Source organism: Pinus tabuliformis, chromosome 3_2 (genome assembly GCF_031772625.1).
Source record: "Pinus tabuliformis cultivar Carrire ecotype Pingquan chromosome 3_2, CPIR1, whole genome shotgun sequence".
Taxonomy (NCBI): domain Eukaryota; kingdom Viridiplantae; phylum Streptophyta; class Pinopsida; order Pinales; family Pinaceae; genus Pinus; species Pinus tabuliformis.
The window spans coordinates 323,385,243-323,408,846 of record NC_142302.1 but is presented as its reverse complement, the minus strand read 5'-3'; the positions used below and the strand labels follow the sequence as shown (position 1 = coordinate 323,408,846).

The 23,604-nt window shown below is 40.4% G+C and overlaps 1 pseudogene; it reads left to right on the top strand.

Annotated features, from left to right (window-relative positions):
- The first annotated feature begins 8,066 nt into the window (after positions 1 to 8,066).
- LOC149180829 (receptor-like protein 35) overlaps positions 8,067 to 23,604 on the top strand; it is a 38,943-nt pseudogene continuing 23,405 nt past the window's right edge.

Below are 23,604 nucleotides of genomic sequence, written 5' to 3'. Positions count from 1 at the left end.
TATTTTCTTGCCCTTTCTTGTAAATGATCTCATAATCATGTCCCAACATTTTGGCGAGCCATTTATTTTGTTGTGGGGAGGATAGGCATTGCTCCAAAAAATATTTAAGACTATGATGGTCTGTGCGGATTTGGAAACGTTGCCCCAATAAGTAAGGTCATCGGGTCTCTACTACATGTAAAATGGTCATCATTTCCTTCTCATAGGTAGATTGGCCCAAATTCTTCCCACTTAGTTGTTGGCTTGTGAAGGCCAAAGGTCACCCTTCCTGAATTAAGACCACCCCAATACATGTACCCGAAGCATCACATTCAATGACAAAAGATTTGGTGAAGTCAGGTAGTGCTAAGACTGGAGTGGAACACATGGCATTTTTGAGAGTTGTAAATGCCTGTTGTGCTGCCTCATTCCAAAGAATGAATTTTTCTTCAGGAGTTGAGTGAGGGGCTTCGCTATGTGACCATAATTACGGACAAATTTGCGATAATAGCCTGTGAGACCCAAAATTCCTCTCAAGCTCTTCAAGGTCTTAGGTTGAGGCCAATCCTGTATTGCCTGGATCTTTTTGGGGTCCACCTTGACACCTTCATACCCCACAATGTGGCCCAAATACTCAACTTCTTCCATGCCAAATGAAAACTTGGACATCTTGACAAATAATTTATGCTTGCGGAGCAGTTGTAAGAGTAGATCTACATGCTGAAGATGTGCGGCCCAAGTGCAACTATAGATGAGGATGTCATCGAAGAAGACAAGGACAAATTTCCTGAGATATGGTTTGAGAAGGTGGTTCATAAGGCTCTGAAAAGTAGATGGGGCATTACAAAGACCGAATGGCATGACCAGGAACTCATAATGACCTTCATGAGTTTGGAAAGCAGTCTTTGGAATGTTGACTTCCTTCATGCGAATTTGGTGGTAGCCTGAGCAAAGATCCAACTTAGTGAAGAATTGAGCCCCATTGAGTTCATCCAGCAAATCGTCAACCACCGGGATGGGAAATTTATCTTTGACTGTCAACTTATTGAGGGCCCTGAAGTCTGGACACATCCGCCACTCCCCATCTTTCTTGAGCACCATGACCACCGGTGATGAATAAGGACTAATGCTGGGACGAATGACACCTGCTTCCAAACGTTCCTTGATTATTTTTTCTATTTCATTCTTTTGGGTGAATGGATATCTTTATGGGCACACATTTTGGGGTTGGGCCCTTGGAACCAAGGTGATGCTATGATCATGTTCCCCTCTTGAGGGTGGAAGCTCATGAGGCTTGTCAAAGACCAGCAGATGGTTATTTAAAATCGGTTGCATCTCAGGATGAATCGGCAGAGACTTGGTTTCGACTACCTGGATGGAATTAAATTGAGCTATAACTCCATGATGGCCCTTTTTTAGCAATTTTTCCATCCTATGCGAGCTGATGATAGAGGGAGCTCCCACCTGGAGTCCACGGAGGGTATGTGTGGAGTTGTTCTGCTTAAAACTCATATTTAACTCCTGGAAATCCATTGTGATTGGCCCAAGAGTGCGAAGCCATTCAGCACTAAGGACAATGTCGCACCCTCCCATGTGTATGGCAAACATGTGGGTCTTCAACTGATAATCCCCGATTTGAAGTTTGACATTTTCATAAATGCCTTCACATTTCATTGTGCCCCCATCCGTAATTTGGACTTGGAAGTTAGAAATTGCTCGTACAAAACAATGCACTGCTTCCGCGACTTTATGATGGATGAAATTATGTGTACTTCCACTATCAATCAAGACTACTACTGGGCGATGTTTAATAAAACCTCTAATTTTGAGAGTTTGAGGTGAATAAATCCCTACCAAACCATGCAGCGAAATAACTAGTTCATCAGGGACATTGTCCTTTTGGTTGTCCTCTTCTACCACCTCATGTTCCTCCAGTGGTGGATCTTCCTCCGATGAGCTGTAATCAGTGGCATCAATTTGAAAAAATTTGGGCTCCTTGCATTTATGACCTAGGGAGTATTTTTCATCACAGTAGTAACATAATCCTTGCTTTCTTCTTTCGGCCATTTCTGCAGGTGACACCTTTTGAACCTTAAGTGTTTGAGTCATGCTATGAGCCTGTGGGGAGTGACCCTTAGCAATGAAATTTGGGCGACTGTACTGGGCTGCTAACGCATGTTCCATGTTACGAGCTACCTTATAAGCCTCCGTCCATTTGGGAGGGTGGTGCAGTAAGACGTGGGCTTTTATGGCTTCTTTAAGATCGCTGATAAAACATTCCGTGTAGAACACATCTGAGAGACCCCTAGTGCGGAAGGCTAAGGCTTCAAAGGCTGTAATATATTCATCCATTATGCCAGTCTGTCGGAGCTTAGTAAGACGACCCAAAAAAGAAGATTCCTGGTCAAAGCGTTCTGTAAGAGCTTTTTTAAAGGAGGTCCAAGTCATAAAAGGTCCATTGCAACATTGATGCCATTCCCACCATTGCCACCTTTCATTGTCCAAGTACATGCTCCCCACCATAAGCTGAGTCTCATTATCTAAGATGTTATTCAGATTGAAATACTGCTCCATTTGTGCTATCCATGCTGCCGGGTGAGAACCATCAAATTTATGCATATCCAACTTGGGAGGTCGCGGACGAGATTGTTGGTGGGGGCCCCCAAGGTGAAGAGAGTGGCTAGACTCACCCTCACTATGTCCATTGCCAATATACGCCTCCTCATGGGCTTCCTCCTTACCCTTCGGGATTATGCTTGGGATTATGCTAGTTAGTCGGTCAAGCTGAATTTGGAGGGATTGCAAGGATTCTTTAAGTTTGTCCATCCTCTCATTGGCCATAGCTTGAGCTCTAGATTCTACCATGCACCGACCTGATGTTCGTGAAAATTAGGACTGCCCAAAAAAAAAAATTCAGTAATAATTGAATGGTACCACCGTGCTCAGCTCATCGTCCTGATTTTGATGGGCTAGATCACCAATAAGCGCCCTGGGAGTTTTTTTTTTTTGAAAACTCCTAACAGAGTTTTACTCCTTCCTTAGGAATACTGCAGTAGCCGAATCCTCAAAATGTCAATGCTACCAAAAGTCCTGCGAAAATCATGCCCCTGTACAAGAACCCCACACAACTAATCAGATCAGGTGGATCTGAGAGATCTGAATGGAAGATCGGATAACTATGAGCGGCGTAACAGATTGCTGCTACGGATCTGATGGATCTAATAGATCGGAATGGCTGGTCTGCTAACTCGGAACTGCGGGACTGATGTCTGCTGCTGTTGCACCCCTTTGCGCGAGTGGATCTGGTAGAGATGATGCGTGATCCTCGGATAGAAAAGGGAACTATGGTCTCGAGGAGTGTCAAGTGCTACATCTCGCAATATACATAAGGGTCTGACAGTAGTACTCGGCCCAATGTTTCAGGGCTCTAACTAAGGAGGATCAACCGTACCCTTAGTCGTACAACCTGACTACCCTATCGTACGGGCAAGTAATCTCTCCGAGTGTTGTTCTCGGTGTACTATAGTAGCAAGACGGCTGACGGTTTATCTATGGCGAGGTTGCAGAGGAGCTAAGGGGCTTCTGATATACCCAGAAGGTACTTGGAAGACAGTCCGTACGCGGTTCTGTCTAATGCGCTACTACTCGAAGGGGTACCCACAGGGGTTACAAGGGAGTCCAACCAGTGTGACCACCTCTTGTATTTCCTGTGTGCATGCCTCCCCAAATCCGCAGGTTTATGCGCTCAACGACAGATCCCGTGGTTTAAAGACGTCAGAACACGTCTCTAGCAAAAAAACAATTTGCTAAGAAATGGAGATCCCACTGGCCCTGGAAAGTGCTCTGATACCACTTGTTATGCTCTTAACCTGCAAAAGATACCCAAATACAGAATATGCGAAGAAAGATACCTAGAACATAGAATAGTGAGAGACAACAACAAATATTTTATTATTCAGAAAGCAATGTTCACTGGCCTCTTTAAGGGGGCAACCTCGAATAGAGCAGAGCTCGATACAAAAATAAGACACGATGCTCCTCGCAGGGAGTTTCTATCCTTTATATATGACTCATACATGCAATACCATGCATTCTATTAATACCATCTATCTAATACCATGGCCCATTTGCAACTAACTGTGGTCCCGCCATTAATTGTGGGTTAACCACTTACAATTATTAATATGGGCTTTATTGACTCTTTACTATGACTCGATCCCACTACATAAATAAGGGGGTTAGGGTGGGACCCTAACATAGCTGATGTAGGTTTCATAGGACCTTCAAGGTCCCCATATGGAGCTCCAATATTGTTCCAGAGGAATAAGGATATGAATGAGTGATGGATGTGTTGTGATTATCGTGCGCTAAACAAGCAGACAATAAAGAATAGGTGTCCTTTTCCACTTACTGTAGATTTCTTTGATAAGCTTGTGAAAGCTTGAATGTTTTTGAAGCTGGATTTAAGGCATGGGTACTATCAGGTGCAGATAGCAGGGGGGAGGAGAAGAAGACCGCGATTGTGATGAGGTATGGTATTTTTGAGTTCCTTGTCATGCCATTCAGGTTGTGCAACGCTCCTGCTACGTGTTGCACATTAATGAATGATGTTTTGTGTCCATATTTGGATTTTTTCATGGTTGTATACTTGGATGAAATCATGATATTCAATGATAACATGGGGGATCATAAGAAACATGTTGAAAATAGCAACAAGAAATGTTAAAAATAGCAACAAGAAAATCCTAATTTAATTTGTCCTTGAATTGAATTGGGAATTAAATTGTAATTCTAATTCTCATAGCAACTTGTAACAGTTAACTAAGTTAAGTTGACTTAGTTAGCTTAGTAAATTTGAGTTGAGGTTTAAACTAAAGGCAAGTAGAGTTCTCCCTATGTTTTAGGGGGTCCAGTTGCAGTTTATTTTTAGTTGTAATTATTTGAGTTAAAATCAATTTAACTAGTTTTAACTGATGGAGGAACTAGTGGGAGGTCTAGGAATTCAATTGGATTTAGTTCACATGCCATGATCAATCACATAACTGATAATTCACTCATAAATAACTCATGCATGTCAGTTCTGAGGAAGACCCAGTTGATATTGGAGTTAAAGGGAAGTGTACTATCAGTTGTATAATCATCAAATTGTACAGGTGGTGCATGTAGTCATAAGAAGGCCTAAAATAATCAATTATTTGATTCATCAATGCATGTCAATTCTGAGGAAGACCCAGTTGAGATTAGAGTTAAAGGGAAGTGTACTATTAGTTGTATAATCATAAAATTGTACAAGTGGTGCATGCTGTCGGAAGAATGCCTAAAATAGATCATTCCTTAATTAGAGAAATCATCTTTAAAAGGAGGAATGAAGGCACAAGTTTATTCATTGTTTTGGTGAACACGAGTTGGTGAGACCAAGAAATAGGAAGCACAAGTTTGGGCATGAAGCCTGTGAGCGCAAGGAAGTAGGAGCTTGGCAGACAACAGATTTGGCTAAGTGTTGACTTGAGTTGGTTTATGAAGCAGAGAGATAGATTGTATTTGTGCATGAATTGTTCAGGCTTGAACAAGAATTGTATTTTCTTGTCAGATCCTCTAGTTAATGCAATATAGATAGTTGAGGTTTTGAGCAATTGTTTTCAAAAGAAAAATATTGTGTTATGTGCGATTGAAATTCTTCCTTTTCTGTTTAGTGTTTTCATCGATCAATTTATTTTCCCATTGTTGAGTAGAGTAGATTCAAGTCTTTTGTTTGAGCATACTACATAAGCAGTTTGAATCTACAAGTAAAAATCTACATGGTATCGAAGCAAGAATTTTTTGGGCGGTGAGTTTGCATAACAGGTCTGAAAATTTTTGTGCAAAAATTTCAAAACCAAATAGCATATCTAGATTCCTTGCAAAAAAATACCCAACTTCAAAATAAAATCGGGTGAATCGGAGTTCAAATGAGGGAGATATTGCCGCTTTAAACTCAACTCTTTTTTAGAAAATTTTGTGACAGCGGGAGAGTTACAAAGCAGATTTGAGTTTCCAGAGTGCCCAGACGATGTGATATTTAGCAAAGGGAAGGTTTTCCTTAGACACATCACCACGAGACAAATGAAACATATTGATGTGTGAGTCAAGAACTTGTATTCTCGAGGTCGAATATGCATGCAAAGCTTTGAGGAGCATGAATTACCTCTCAACACTCAGCCTTAGAAATTAGTGGAGTAGCCACAATTAGAGAAGCAGAGAGGAGACCGAGTGGAGGCATCCACTCAAGTAGAGACATCCAGTAGGGGTAAATTTCGAGCCATGTGGGTAGAGGGAGCACATGTAGGAATACCTAAAGGTGAGAGGTGGGGCAATGTGAGGTAATAGTCCCAAGAGTGCAGAAATTTGGGCAAGGTCCATTGAGATGTTGTGTCTCATGGATCATTACCTTGCTATGACAGCGCATATTACACAGTAGTAGGATGGATCAGTGGTGGTTGATGCAGTCAGATGTCAGAGTGATAGAGGCAGAGAGTAGCAGCAGTCAAATATTGGGGAGCACGGAGTAGATTTCGCAACAGCACAAAGTTTTGAGTAGACAATGCAATAGCTATTAGCAGAGAGAGACTCTAGTGACAAATGCATCATACTAATTTGGTTTGGATGCTTTTTTAGTTTCAGAAGTTGCAACAGCAAAAACACTAGAGAGAAGTGTTGCATGCAGAACATTCCAAATGTATCGGAACAGAATAGAGTTGAATTCCTTTCTTGTTGAAAGGGAGTGTTGAAAATAGCGACAAGAAAATCCTAATTTAATTTGTCCTTGAATTAAATTGGGAAATAAATTATAATTCTCATTCTCATAGAAACTTGTAACAATTAACTAAGTTAAGTTGACTTAGTTAGCTCAGTCAATTCGAGTTGAGGGTCAAACTAGAGGCATGTAGATTTCTCCCTAAGTTTTAGGGGGTCTTGCAATTTATTTTGAGTTGTAATTATTTAAATTAATTAATTGAGTTAAAATCAATTTAACTAGTTCTAACTGATGGAGGAACTAGTGAGAGGTCCAGTGAATTAAATTGGATTTAATTCACACGCAGTGATCAATCAGATAACTAATAATTCACTCATAAATAACTCATGTGTGTCAGTTCTAAGGAAGACCCAGTTGAGATTGGAGTTAAAGGGAAGTGTACTATAAGTTGTATAAGCATCAAATTGTATAGGTGGTGCATGCATTTAGAAGAAGGCCTAAAATAAATCATTCCTTAATTAGAGAAATTGCCTTTAAAAGGAAGAATGAAGGAATACTTTTATTCATTGTTTTGGTGAGCACAAGTTGGTGAGACCAAGAAATAGGAATCACAAGTTTGTGCATGGAGCTTGTGAGTGCAAGGAAGTAGGAGCTTGGCAGGAAGCAGATTTGGCTAAGTGTTGGCTTGAGCTGGTTTGTGAAGCAAAGAGATAGATTGTACTTGTGCATGAATTGTTCAGGGTTGAACAAGCATCGTATTTTATTCTCAGATATTCTAGCTAATGCAATATATTCTAGCTAATGCAATTGAAATTCTTCCTTTTCTTCTTAGTGTTTTCATTGATCAATTTTTGTTTCCGCTGATGAATAGAATGATTCAAGTCTTTTGTTTTAGCATATTACACAAGCAGTTTGAATATACAAGTAAAAACATACAAAACACTTGGCTTTGGTATTTGAGGCACTGATGAAGAATCAGTTGTTCTTGAAGAAGTCAAAGTGTATGTTTCCCCAGAACGAGATTCCATTCCTTGGACACATAGTGGGTCAAGGTCACATATAGATGGATCCAAGTAGGGTGCATGTGATTGAGGTTTGGGTTGAACCGAAGAATGTCCATGATATGATATTTTCCTTGGAGTGCTCCAAGGTGACTGCACCACTGATAGACCTTTTGAAGAAGGAAAAGCGATGGAATTGGACGAAGAAGTGTCGAGCAACATTTGAGTATTTGAAGAGGAGGATGGTTACAACACCGATATTGAAGCTACCTAACTTCAAGAGATTGTTTGAGGTGCACACAGATGCTTCTGATTTTGTGATTAGGGGAGTACTCATGTAGGATGGGCATCCGATGGCATATGAGAGTCATAAGTTACAGGATAGAGAGAGACGGCATCCAGTTCATGAGAAGGAGATGATTGTGATCATCCAATGTTTACAGGTATGGAGGAATTACTTAATTGGGAAGCCTTTTGTTGTCAAGGCTCAAAACATTGCAGTGAGTTATTTTTCATCCCAACTGAAGTTGTCAATGAAGCAGGCTCTTTTTGCAGGACTTCTTGGCAGAGTTCGATATGACTATTGAGTACATGCTAGGTAGAATCAATGCAGCTGTAGATTCCCTCAGCATGAAGGGACAATTGGCTACACTTGAGGAGGGAGAGGACCATGATGAACATATTAGGAGTCGGGTTCATATGACTGATGAGATGCAGAGTAGACTACGTGCTAGTGTGGAGACAAATATTCAGGTGAAGAGCATACTGAAGCAGGTGAAGGAGGGGAAGACTCACAAGTTTTTCCTACGATATGGACTCTTGTTCTATGGGAACCGACTCTACATTCTGAAGTCATCTAGACTTAGGAGGCACCTCTTGAAGGAGTGCCACAATTCTCCATGGGTTGGCCACTTAGCCCAGTGTCATTCTTTGGCCTTGTTGGAGAGGGGATATTTTTGGGAGAAGATGAGGGAGGATGTGGAGGAGTATGTGCATATGTGCATCATTTGTCAATAAGAAAAATCGGATAACTAGAGACAGGTACGATTTCTGCAGCCTTTACCAATTCCAGAGAGACCTTGGATGAGTGTTTCGATGGACTTCATAACTTAGTTACCGCAGGTGCAGGGGTATAATGGGATTATGGTCATTGTTGATCATTTATCCAAGTATGCCATCTTCATTCCGACGAAGAGACCATGTGGGGTTGAGAAGTCTGCTGAGCTCTTCTTCAAGAATATTGTGAAGTATTAGGGAGTAACTTTGAGTATCATGTATGACCAAGATTCATGATTTACAGGCAGATTTTGGACCACTTTGTTCAAGTTGGTCAGGATAGAGTTGTTGCAGAGTTCGAGTTACCATCCACAAACATACGAGTAGACTAAACAGATTAACGCACTATTGGAGGACTACTTGTGACATTATGTGAGGGATGATCAGAAAAATTGGCCTGAACTCTTGGATGTGGCTCATTTTAGCTACAAATTGTAGAAGAGTTCGGCAACTGGGTATAGTCCATTTGAGTTGGTCAATGGACAGATGCTAGTTTCTCCACACAAGTGCTACCGAGGGGATTTTTTAGGAGTCCACATGCGAAGAGATTCTTGTCGGCATGGGATGAGTCCCTAGAGTTAGAACGGGTGCACCTACATGATGCTGCAGGTAGAATGAAGAAATGGGTAGATAAGAATAGACGGGACGCAAACTTCGACATTGGGGATATGGTTTTTCTGAGGATCACTAGAGATCAGTTTTAGCCACCGAAAGGGACTGTGAGATCTTTGACGAGGAAGTATGAAGGTTCATTTCGAGTAAAGACTCGAGTTGTTGAATTTGCTTATGAGTTGGAGCTTCTGAACCACATGCGTTCAAAACATCCTGTGTTCCATATGGTTCATCTCAAGAGATGTAGACTTGATGCACATCATCTTGAGAGGACAACACCACCGAGGGAACCAACCATGATTGTGGATAGACCAAACTTGGTTTTGGACAAGACATTCGATCTTAGGACTATAGGTGTCAGGATTGTCGCACAGAGAGATTTATTCATTCAGAGGAAGGACACACTGGACGAGAGTGGTTGGGAAATGGAGGATTCATTGTGGAGATGGAAAAAACAGATTGCAAAGTTTAATGAATAGTTGGCATGATCGATTGGATTTTCAAGGATGACAATGACTCGTGGTTTGGGAGGATGTAAGGACCCTGAGTCAAGCGCCCAACCAGGCGGACACGAGTCGTAGAGGCGAGTCGTGGGTATGGGCACACCCAAGTGTGCGATGGGTGTTCAGACATAGCGGCGGGCATGATGAGCTACCCCCGACTTGTTTTTGGTGAAAGGCGTGTGGACGAGCGCACCTAGTCAAAATTTTGGTTAAACGCAACTTGAGTGATGGTGGAAACTCAACTTTGGTTAAATGCAACGGAGTAAAACGTGCGACCGGGGTGCACACCCTGGCAGCACACCCACCCTTGTGCGGAGGATAACCAAACATGGGTGACACGAGAAAACCGAAAAGTGAAAAACCGAACATGAGAAAATGTGTGACAAGTCATGGTGGGTGGAGTTACATGACGGGCCAACACAGTGATGGGTAGCTGACAGCAAGTCGACACATAGATGGGCTGACGGGTGTCTTGAACGCAATGTGGGTAGGTCGGCTTGATGAGTCGATGCCCCAAGCAACACGACCCATGGATAAACATGACTTGGTGGAAGCATATATATTGATAGCCACGAGTTGGCAAATGAACACAACACAATCGCAAACCATACTTCAAAGTTCGCAGTGTGAAGGGAGCCGAAGAAAGACATGGTAAAAAAGCTAAACGAGATAGGCACTATAGGTGTGGGAAATTCCCCCATGCTATGGGCAGAGTATAATAGTCTGACAGTGTTACGTTCAAGCAACAACGGTAGCATGTAGTGGCAGTGTGCAGCGGCGGGTACCAACGGCAACATCAGTGGGTAGCAGTGGCAACAACATATTGTGGAGGTAGAGTGTGGTGTCATGGGCAGCATGGTATGCACTGTGTGGAGTGGTACATGCTTCATCTCGAACCATTGACAACAGTTTGACGAAGGGTTGCGCCTGGGCAGCAACAGCCTTGCCTATGTAACATACTTGTAAAATATGCAATTTTTTATAAATGAAGAATTGAATTGATATATTGTTGTTCTTCGTCTCAAATTGGCATTTTGTACTATTTTATGTCTTTCCACACATAAAGCAATAACAATAAGAAAACATGAATAATAATGTTGGTAGGTGTAGTCCAGAAGATGAGAAAAAAACTAAGCATGGGAGTCTAATCGGCACCGCACGGTGCCTCGAATGGTGGAATCGATTCGGGGCGTGAAAATGAGGATGCCTAGGGCAGAGCTGAGGCCTTGACCAGGGGGATGTCTGAGGATGGAAGGGCATGACTGGGAGAGGTGGTGGTCGAGACGACGATGGCACACGATTGGGGATGTCGACCGGTTCTTCAGCACATTGCGATGACGGTGGCCATTGTTGGTCCTATTTTGGCACCTGATGTGGAGATTGGACCTCAGGGGAGGGGGGAAGGGACTTGTCCATAAATGTAGATTGTCTGATGTACGTACCAGGGCAAGCACCCATTACGAGGATGCTCCCCTGTTTTTGAGGACTTATTTTACCAGGCCAAAAAGTAGTGGATGTACAATTATTTTTTGCACTCATATATATTTTTTGATATGTATATACGAATTGCAATTTTTTTGGCGGCTCTTATGATGTGCCTTATGCTTCTATACATTTGATGTATCTTTGTTTTTTTTAGATGGATATTATTCTTATGATTTATGTATTTTAATGGTTATATATATGTGATGCATGTGAGTCTAGGACTTGAATAGCTATGTGATCAACTGTGTGATTTTGATCCCTTGCTATATGTGTAAATGTGATATGATCAAAATTTCGAGCTAACCTTTGTGCCTACAACAACTTCTGAAAAAGGTGTGGATCACAAACTTGAAAGGTTTTGTTCAACTGTGATACAAGCTCGGAATCAAGGAACACATGTAGGTGACAGATACCTAAGAGGGAAACATCGGCCAAGATTCCTATGATGGCGTCATATTTAGCTTAATTGTTGGTGGTTGCATTAGGGTAATTTTGAGGTCTAAAATGGGCCTCCTAAGGAAATTATAAAATAATAGTCGAAATAATAAAATAAGATTAGATTACATCATGAAATTTTAGAGGGAAAAAGAAAAAAACTATTTTTTCAACTCGCATTTTCAACTTATCTCCCTATGGGCTTGATCAACTCGTTGGGTGCAAAATTTGATTCATCATCCAAGGAGTACCCATGTTGCATACTTTCGATGGACACTGCTACACGAAAAATGAGAAATACATGAAAAACGTGATTACAATCACGTTTTTTCATGTATTTCTCATATTTCATGTAGCAGGGTCCATCGAAAGTATGCAACATGGGTACTCCATGGATGAGGAATTAAATTTTTCATCAACGAGTACTCCCACTCGAAATTTGAGTAAAACCTTAGGGAGATAAGTTGAAAATACGAGTTGAAAAAGTAGTTTTATTATTTTATTATTTTATTATTTTTTAATATTTTTACTTCTTTACTCCAAAAATGGGGAATCATCCCCCATGGTTGACATCATCATCTTGAATCCTACTGGTTCTTATAAACTTTATTTTGGTTGTATATTTTTCATAGGAGGCCCATTTTAAACCTCAAAATTCCCTTAATGACCTTATACAAAGTCCATTGAAAAGACAAGGTGTTTTTTCATGTATTTCTCATATTTCATGTAGCAGGGTCCATCGAAAGTATGCAACATGGTACTCCATGGATGAGGAATTAAATTTTTCATCAACGAGTAGTCCCGCTCGAAATTTGAGTAAAACCTTAGGGAGATAAGTTGAAAATACGAGTTGAAAAAGTAGTTTTATTATTTTATTATTTTTTAATATTTTTACTTCTTTACTCCAAAAATGGGGAATCATCCCCCATGGTTGACATCATCATCTTGAATCCTACTAGTTCTTATAAACTTTATTTTGGTTGTATATTTTTCATAGGAGGCCCATTTTAAACCTCAAAATTCCCTTAATGACCTGATACAAAGTCCATTGAAAAGACAAGGTGTCTGGTTAGGAGAGTATATGTCCCACGCTGCGACAATAAGGTTTTGTGACCATCGAGAAGCACCATCAGTAAATCTGTAATGATCTATCTGTAACACATGATGAGAGAGTGATTTTAGAGTGGGTCCATGATAAGGTGATCATCATAAAAAATAAGTCATGGTGCATACATGTACATTCTAAGGCTACTCGAGCATTCTTATGGGTGAAATTTTTTGAGGTAGAGTCCATTGACGGGATTTTTTAGGCAAGTCCCATCAAGCTCTGATAAGATGTATTCCCCCTTGAGGAGGCAATGTTTGATAATTTATGGACCCTTCCATAATGTCTCGAACTTCCTGGGCCCTAGAACCTCTTGGGCAACATAATAACGGAGAACTAACTCACCTATGGAAAATGTTTGAGGGGTGATGTTGCGATAAAATGAGGCTTTGACCCTCTTTTTGTGTGCTTCATCGACAAGCTCTAGTTGTACCAACCTTTCTTCCAAAGGTTTGGTGTTAGTGAAAATCTTGATGGCTGATTGCAAGGTAGGGATCTCACACTCAATGGGAGTACAACTTCAACCCCATATACTAATTAAAAGGGTGTGAACCCTGTAGATGCTTTGAGTGTTGTGTGATAGGCCCACAAGGCAGAAAAAACCATGTGGTGCCAATTGGTTTTGTGATTGTTCACCATACACTGCAACATTGTTTTGAGAATTTTGTTGACAACTTCTACCTAATCAATGGATTGAGGGTAGTATGTGGAAGCGAACTCATGAGAGAATCCTAAAATATTTCCTTTTTGAAATGTTTACCATGGTCAAAAACCAACTCATTGGGAACATTGAACAATGTTATGACATGGTTAAAGAAAAATTGTGTAGTGGTTTCCCGCGGTGCTATTATATGTGGGCATTGCATCTGTCCATTTGTTGAAATAGTTGATGAAAACCACAATGTACTTATGGTTGCCGAATGATGTGGGGTTATAGGTAATGAAGTATATTCCCCATTTACTGAAGGGGCCGACAATTATGACCCAATGTAGGGGAACAGGTGGGGCTCACGCCTTATGAGCATATCATTGGCACTGCTCACATATTTTGACTGCCTATATTTAATCATGAAAAAGGGTGGGCCAAAAATAACTACCATGAAGGATTTTTTTAGCAGTGGCCATCCTCGAGAGGTGGCCACCGTAAGCCCCATTGTGGCAATCATTTAAGGCCTGCTCGTCTTGTTCGTGATTGAGGAATTGACAAAGGATAGTTTCAATGCCCCTTCAATATAGGACATCCCCCAGAAGAAGGCAACGGGGGGCCTGGTGGTGTATGTGCCTCCGATCATCATGTGTAAGTTGGGGTTTGAACTTTTGAGTTCATAAAAAGAGGAGAATATCATCATACTAAGGGTCATCCATTTATACTAAAAACAGATGTTCATTGGGAAGAGCATCATTAATGGGAGATCCTTGGGTTTATGTTGGGAGATCAGTTACGAACTTGGTGAGGATGAGGACCTTTTTTCTTTTAGGAGAATTAAATGTAGATCGAATTCTTGCAATATAAGAATTCATCGAGTGTATTTGTGGTTCATCATATGGCAAGTGAGCAGATATCGCATGGGGTTAATGGATGCTATTATGGTAGTGGTCCGAAGGATGATATAATGTAGGATAGGTTCTTTCTAACATAATAAATTACGTGCTCCTTGTTATCTGGTCCATCCTGGACTAATACGCTAACGATCACTACATCTAATGTTGATAGATATAGGGTATAGTCTTTATTGTGGTCGGGCAAGATAATCAAAGGAGCTTGAGATAATGCATCTTTTAAAGCTTCAAATGATTTTTGAGCCTGATCATCCCAATGGAAGGGAATATCTTGACAAAGGAGGTGCAGAAAGCCTTGCGCGCAAGTAGCATAATCGGGGACAAAGCATCGTAAGAAATTGGCCTTACCCTGCAAGATTTGTAATTGTTTCAATGTTCTTGGAGGTGGTACTTCCTTAATGGCCTAGACTTTGAGAGGGTCAACTCTAATACCTTGTTAGGAAACTATAAATCCTAGTAGTATTCAGGTGTTGATATAGAACACACACTTGAGAGGGTTCAAGCATAGGTTATATTGTCGACATCTATGAAAAACCATGTAGATATCCTCCAAATGGTTAGCATGTTTCTTGGATCATACTATAAGGTCGTCCAAATACGCAAGAATAAGATGAGCCAATTTGTGGAAGATGTAATTCATTGCCTGCTGGAAGGTGGAACCAACATTTTTAAGACTGAAGGGCATAACTTGTTAGGAAAATGTACCCCAAGGGATTTTGAATGCAGTCTTGTACTGATTTGTATGGCATATCTAGATCTGGTTATACCTAGAGAACCCATCCATGAAGGATAGGGCCTCATGATTGGCGCAAGCGTCAATGACTTGGTCGATGAATGGTGTAGAGTAATTATCTTTCGGACAAGATTTATTCAGATATCGGAAATTAATACAAACATAGATGGTGCCCTGATTTTTCATGACGGGTACAGGGTTAGAAATCCAAGACATGTAAGTGATAGGATAGATGACCATCTTTATGGAGTTTATCAATTTCCTCTTTGATTGCTTCAGACTTAGAGGGATGTAACTGGCATTGTTTCTGCCTAATGGGATGGGTGTCAAGCCATATGTCAACATGGTGTTACACAATGGTGAGACTGATTCCTGACATCTCAATGTAGTCCCATGCAAAAATATCCTTGTATTCTTAGAACAAGGATGTGTATACAGTTACTTGCTCGAGAGAGCATGTTGCCCCTGGGAATATCTCTTCGACTTTGCCAGGTTTGTTCGAAATATTTATCTTGATGTTAGGTGAAATATTTGACATGTTCCCTTATGTTATAGTTGCTACAACACCCTCCAAAATTTTGGCTTACATTCAATTTCGGAGGCTTCCTTGGTCTTTTACATTGTTCTTGTGGACATTGAAGCTTATTTCATGAACTTTCTTGGAGTGCTTTAGCCCTTTTGCATGTTGAGTTAATTGCCACCTTTTGGCATTCTTGGTTATCATGCAATGCTTGCAAGCCTATTCTGATGGTTTCAAAGGTCTATCTTTGTGTATACGAGTTTTTCTAACTATGTAAATATTTGTCACACCCATACACAAAGACCTGAGCATTGTTGTACAAGTGTCGTCACGGTCATCCTAAATTCTATCTTAAGTGTCGCATCTATCATATCTTGTCATAAGGAAGTCACACAGAGGTAAATGCCTTGTTCACGTGTTCAAAAGATCTAAGTTTTCGTGTTGTCAAAGTATGCTAAGTCTGTTATCATAGTCAAGGTTCATTACAGTTCATCACCTATCCCACACTTAGCCATTTTTGGAAAATATTCCTGACCAAGCAACTTAGCTTCATCGGGCCCCAACTGAACTATGCATTGTGTAGTCTCAACCCTCTAAGTTGTGACCTCTCTGGTTGATATTGTGCTTGCCTCCCAGGGTTTCTGGACTACACAATTCCTGTGACTGACCTTTACCCCTGAAATTGTGCATTTATGTCCTCCAACCTGGCTTGAACTGTGCACTTTGCATATTCAAGCTCCAAGCTCTTCCCCTGGTTGTTAGAATGACATAATGTGCAAAATCCCAGCCTCCCTTGACATCCAAAACTATGCAATTAACTTTTCTAGTGTCCATTCCCTCAACCTAACCCCACTATCTCCAGAAATTGTGCAGTCTTGTCCTTCAGGCCTCCATGAGTTGTGCACTGTGCAGTCTCAGAGCTCAATATTTTCCCCTGGCTAATGGAACTATGCAATGTGCAGTCACTGAGCCCCTCTTTACAGCCTATCACTTGTTCTGGACTCAGTTGGTGGATCATAATGCATCATCTTAAACTAGGGTTTTTTTGGATTGATGTCGTCTCGTCATGAGTGAATTGTAAGAACAAGTACCATATCATGTCATGGAAAGATGATGGAGAAGGAGAAGAGGGGAGTGAAGCATGCCTAAAGACTCTCTTGTAGTTGAACCCATAAGTTGATCAGTCAAGGGAAAGCAATGAGATACAAGTTTGTGACCATTATCCAAGACTAAAGATCATTGAAGATTCTGCATCACCAAGCCATTCGGAGGTGAAGAGAAAGCATATTCAACAAGACATCCAACACTTAGTAGCAGCAGTGACTTGACACCACCACATCATCAAGCAGTCCATGTCAGCAGTGTCATGTCATGAGTGGTCATATGCCACATCACTATTGTGGAATGTTTATTGTATTCAAATGTATTGCAAAGTGCAAGTCCAAAGGAAACACTTGGAATGTAAAGAGTCATGTAAGTTGAAAAGTTATAGGAAGTCAAATAGTCATGAGGGTAGTCAAAGACTCACCCTTGGTTATATATATTCCCTCATTGTATGAGTAAAGGACTTTTCACCTTAGCTGCTCCCACAAGGCATTAGATAGATCAACTAGTTATTTGAGGAGCAACAAGTAGCTCCAATTCTCCACTATTGGGGCCTGTGATGTACATTGTAAACAGGTGTCTTCAAAATTTTACTTAATAATAGAAGCCTTCAAGGCCAACACTTTCTTCATGCATGGATTATGAATGTTTGTAAGACCATTATGTGAATGTTTTTATTTCATGTTTTCTTTCACATGTGTTAAGATAGTTGAATTATTTCAGTTATTTTAGTATTTATCTTACTAAGAATGTGATGTAATGATTCTTATTGTTGTCCCGTCCTTGTGGACTATTCTGCGGGATATTAAGCAGGCCTTTCTTTATTTGTTAGTTGTAACCATTGTTGCATCCGTTGCGGACTATTTCGTAGGGTGTTAGATGGACCCTTCTGGTTCATGTGTGTCTCTTCTTCGGTGGTACTATTACCTCTCACCTAGAGGCTCACTTTTCTCCCCCCATTTATAGTAGAAGAACCTTGACCTAATTGCAACTGAAGACTCACTAGGAACACCTTCTTGCTTTTTGAAAATACCTTTGAACCCCTCTCTCTTGCTGACAGTTAGAGCCAAGGAAAATCTTTAAGAATTTGACAATCGAGCCTTTATACTAGATGGGACTCCTACACCAAACGGTGTGAGGTCTAACTGGGACTTCACATCAGGGAGATCCCCTGAATATTGGCGGGTCCAGCATCGTCAACATTTTTGGCACTAAGATGGAAGCTAGTGTTTTATGGTTGATAACCCCACCGACCCCATCATCTGATCTTCTGTTCAAGCCAACAACGTGCATTGCACCTCCCCTACTCATGCTTCTAAAGTATGTGACTCTTCGCAGCCCAAGCTTGAATGTGAAATCCCATATGATCAGATTTGAGCCATCTATCATATAAGCCATCAATTTGAAAAAGTTATTGGATTGATCCTGGGAGTAATCAGTCTTCCATATTATCTGAAGAAAAACAAGACCACCCCCACGGGGATATTAGTTTCTTCTCTTGAAGACATGGTTTTTGCCACTCTTGAAGAATTAATAGACTATGTGTAAAGACAAGAAGAGCCTTCACTCTTTCACGGTGGTGACAGAGACAACATTCTACTCTTGGACACAACTTTCCATGGGTCAGGCGGAGAGGAGGAAGAAGAAGAAGAGACATCAAATTATGAAAAAGAAGAGGAGGACAACGAAGAAGAAGACATGGCAGACCAAAATCTAGATTGGATGACTCAGGGCCCACTTTCACTTCTGGGTGTTCTACAAAAGATGCCAAAGAATTTAGAGAAGCTCTTAATGAAGTATGACCTTGATAAAACAATGAAGGAAGGCTAAAGACCATCTAGACAACTCTTACCTAAATCTACAAACAAACGAGGTATGTTACGATGATGTTGCATGTAGACTTTTTCCATGTACCTTGGATGGTAAAGCAGTTGTATGGTATCACAACCTTCCTCCGAACTCCATCTAGAATTGGAGGGGGTTTAAGAAGATCTTCCTTGAAAAATTTGTTGATGATAAGACCCCCGCCATGTTATTGAAAGAGTTGGGTAATCTTAAGATGGAGAAAAAGGAAAAAGTGAAATATTTCAATTAGAGGTTCAATCGCATCTTGAACAAATTTTCGAAAAACACGAAACCTCATGACTCCATCACCATAGATTACTACACTTTTGCCTTGCTAGCAAGCATTGCAGAGTTTGTAAAGTGAACTATGAAACAAACATTAACAGAAAATTATGAAGAGGTTATCATTGTTGAGAAGGACTTGCGTGCAATCGGAGTCATCTCAGATGATGAACCAACAAAGGACTCCAAAGACACGTGTAATAGGTCACAGGCCTCTATGAGTAGGGCCAAAGAGAAAGAATCATATGATCTTGAAAGCTTGACCTGTCTTGTCAAGTCTCTGTCTAATGAGATGGAAGAGATCAAATAGAGGTTAAGTGAGACCACCGTGAGCAGTAAGCCTCCCAGATTCAACATGTTTAGAAGGACTACAACTTCTAGCAGTAACAAAAACCAACCAACAAATTTTGTGTAGAACTCCAACGTTGTATTCAACATTGAAAAATTGGGCACAGATCAATGTTGTTCATATCATCAAGAACATCATTTATATAAAATGTGCCCACAGTGGAATAAAGCCACAAGCATGCTTGCTACACATCTTGTTGATGCGGTAATGGCTGAAGAGCAGACTGAGCCAACAAAAGAAAAGGAAGAAGTTCTTGTAGCAAATGAAACTCCCAATGTTGGGCATGCAATAAACATTTTTAACTATATACTTACAAACCAAAAGTGTACTGCCAATAAGTAGCCTCTGAGTGACGGTCAAACCCAGAAGCAGACCAACCGGTACAACTTGAGAATCCAAGGGCCATCCACTATAGCTGAGTTTCCAAACCAGAAATTTAAAGAAAATTCGTTAAGGAAGATCAACCCACAGGTCAACTCAATGCAGGACACTTAGAGCATGTATGGGAAAGCAGCCTCAACAGAAAGTGTTTCCATCAGCAGTAAGGACAGAACCATCACTCTGGAAATCAAAAACCAAGTTACATCCCTAGACACTTAAGTCATTCTTCCCGTTGTGGACTACAACATAGTTGATGACATGGAGAATTTTCGTGTGAACATTTCAATGTTTGAATTAACAAAGATCACAAGCCAACAGGACATCTTCTTACGGGCACTTGGGCAAACCCCTACAGGTAATGCTACCTTTTCAGACAAGGGAACTGGTAAGTCTCCTAGTTCTTTCAAATCTGTACTCAAAACTCTAACAATATAAGAAAATACACTCTACCCACCTTTTTTGTTAACTTTTGAAATCTTTAATTTCAATGTACACAATTTCATGGTTGATTTTGGTGCATCGATGAACGTAATGCCACTATATGTTGCCAAGAAAATTAATGCAAAATGGGACAGAACAAAGGAAAATATTATTCAGTTGGACAAAATTCATGTCCAGGCAATTGGTGAACTTCAAGATGTCATCATTCGTTTATCATTTGATGGACATGTCCATCAATGTATCAACATAGTGATTGTGGGCATTTCGGAAGCATATGGAGTGTTACTAAGCAAAGAATGGTCTAGTAAGCTACAAGGATACTTTTCCACAGACTGGTCACACTTATGGCTTCCATATAAGGGCAGAAATAATCAAATCCAGGTTGAATCAGAAAGATATATTAAACACATTGTCACTCCCTTGGATAGACATAATGAACCAATGTCTTTTTCAGAATTACTTTTCGACAATTGTTTCTTGGAAACCCAACTGGGGTGTTATATTGTGCAACCATCCCTAGTTCCACCAAATACACAGTTGGATATCCTTCCTTGTCCAACTAGTGATAATGACCTCTATATAGTTAGTAGTAGTTGTAGTAGTACTAGTGTAGTCCCCAGTTCATGTACATATGATTTTTGGACTTTTTAATTCAATGGTTCCAAAACACGGGAGGGCTCTAGAGTTGGTTGAATTTTAATAAACCCACTGCAAAGAAAGCATTTTATCTCTAGCCGCTTGGAATTTGAGCGCACGAACAACACTGCAGAGTATGAAGCACTCATCTTTGGCATGAAAAGAGTCATTGACCTCAATTTTTCCATTTTGAAAGCGGTAGGTGACTTAGAAATTGTGGTGCGACAGGTACATAATACCATAAATTGTGTGTCACCTCATCTTAGAAGTTATCAACAAGAGGTATAGTGTCTAATTTCACATTTCCAAGCTTTCAATATTATTTTTGTTCCAATAATGCATACCGTAGTTGCGGATGCATTAGAAAATGTCGTTGCTAGGTTGTCACCATTAAGGGACGATTTTTCGGTTGAAATTATTTATAAGCCTTCCGTTCCCAAAAATATCACTAATTTTTGAATTTTTTATGATGACCAACAAATACTACGCTTCATGGCGAATGTTGATGTATTCAAAGACACAACGATCAATGAGGACGAGCGTGAAAGGACATTACAGGATGCAGCCAGTGAAAATGAAGGAAACCTCATCCCTAAGGGTGTGGTAACATTGGAAAAGTTGTATGACCTGTAAAATCACTTCTAGGGACCTGTCAATGCTAAGACCCACAGTTCCACACTGTCACATAAGCATATTAACTTGGGAACAAAAAAATATCCAAAGTATGACAATCTCGGTACTTATTGTACATAACAAGAGTGGCAAGCCTTTATCCACTTATTCAAGCAGTACCGAGATGTGTTCGCATGGACAAACGATGGGATTAAGACATATGACACGTAAATCATCCAGCATGCGATACTCATAAAGGAAGGGGCCAAGCCATTTCAACAGAAGTTAAGGAAAGTAAATCCAACACTAGAGCCTCTTATTAAAAAAGAGTTGAGAAAATTGTTGGATACCTGGATCATGTACAGAGTGCGACACTCAACATGGGTGTCAAATTTTGTATCAGTGAGGAAGAAGTCTGGGGAAATCAGCCTGTGCATAGATTTATGAAATATCAATCATGCCTCAGACAAGTCCAACTACCTCATGCCATCCATGGAACAACTATTGCAAACAATATTAGGGTTTGAAAAGTTTTCTCTATTAGTTGGTTATTCTGGATACAACGAGGTTTTGGTTGCAAAGTCTGACAGACTTAAAACCACATTCTAAACGAAGTGGGGCACGTTCGCATTCAGATGAATTTTATTTGTGCTAATCAACGCTAGTGCAATATTTCAACGAGTTATGGACATCACTTTGCGCAGACTTATTGGGTGGATCGTAGTGGTTTATCTTAACGATGTAACCGTGTTCTCCAAACAAAGGTCAAACCACATACACCACTTAAAGAATATTTTTGAGCGATGTCACAAGTACATGATATCCTTAAATCCCAAGAAAAGTATTTTCACAGTGTCCAAGGGTAATCTATTGGACCACATTATTGCTAAGAGTGGGATTAAGGTAGACCCAGACAAGGTTAGGACAATCACACAAATTCCCTTCCCGGAGAATAAAAAGGCTATGCAGTACTCCTTGGGAAAAATCAATTCCTCTGTGAGTTCATCTCCAACTAGGCCCAGATTGTCAAGCCAATACAGGAGATGGTGAGGAAGGATGTAGTTTATAAATGGGATATAAAGGAAAAGGATGTGTTTTCTCATATTAAGCAGGCTATAGCAGTAGCACCCGCATTATACAACCCAGATTTCAATAAATATTTCTAACTCTACACTTTTTCTTCTGATATTTCTCTCATTGTTGTTCTCACTCAGAAGGATGAAATGAATAATGAGCGACCTATTTCCTTCATGAGCGCAAGTCTACAAGGACCAAAACTTAACTATCCCACAATGGAAAAACAAGCTTATGTAGTATACAAGGGATAAAGCATTTTTGGCCATATCTATTGAAAAATCAATGTGTTATCTTTGTCACGCACCCAGTGGTCAAATCATTGCTTGTTCAACAAGAGTTGGGTGAAAGGATAGTGAATTGGATGACCTGGTTGTAAGAATATGATTTAGAAATCAAGCCAGTTCACACAATCGAGGGCCATGGTCTTTATTGACTAGCCGCATGAGGAAGAAGAAGATATTTCAAGACGTGAGTAAGAAATTGAGATGTATAGCGTTGAGTAAGCCTCCCCGACTACTAGCACAAACTCCTGGTACATAGATGTGCATCAATAACTTGAGCACATCACAGTGCCCTACCACTCTTTTGTATGACATAAGAGGGCACTCATAATTAAATATTTATCTTATCAGTTGGTGCCTAGGTGTTGTTTAGAAAGCACCACAACAAAGTACTACTAAGGTGTCTGGAAGCACATGATTCAGAAAAGGTATTGCATGATCTCCATGACGGACCAGCTAGGGGACACTTCGCATGCAACACTATAATGCATAAGGTTATGCAAGTCAAATTTTAATAGCCCACACTTTTCAGCGATGCTCATGCTTACACCCGCAAGTGTCTGGTCTGTTGAAGGTGTGCTGATAGAAACAAGAAGTCAGTCACCCCACTGTAGCCCATTGTAGTGGAAGAACCTTTTCAACAGTGAGGCTTGGAAATTATTGGAGAAATTTTCCTACTTTAATCGAAGCAACACCGCTACATCCTAAATACCACAAATTACTTCATGCGGTGGACAGAAGCAGTTCTACTCAAACAGGTGAATGATCAGGAAATCATCAAATTTCTGCAACAGAACATCATTTCTAGGTTCGACATTCCTACTTCACTTGTTTTAGATAATGCAACATACTTTTCATCGTTAAGACTCTATGA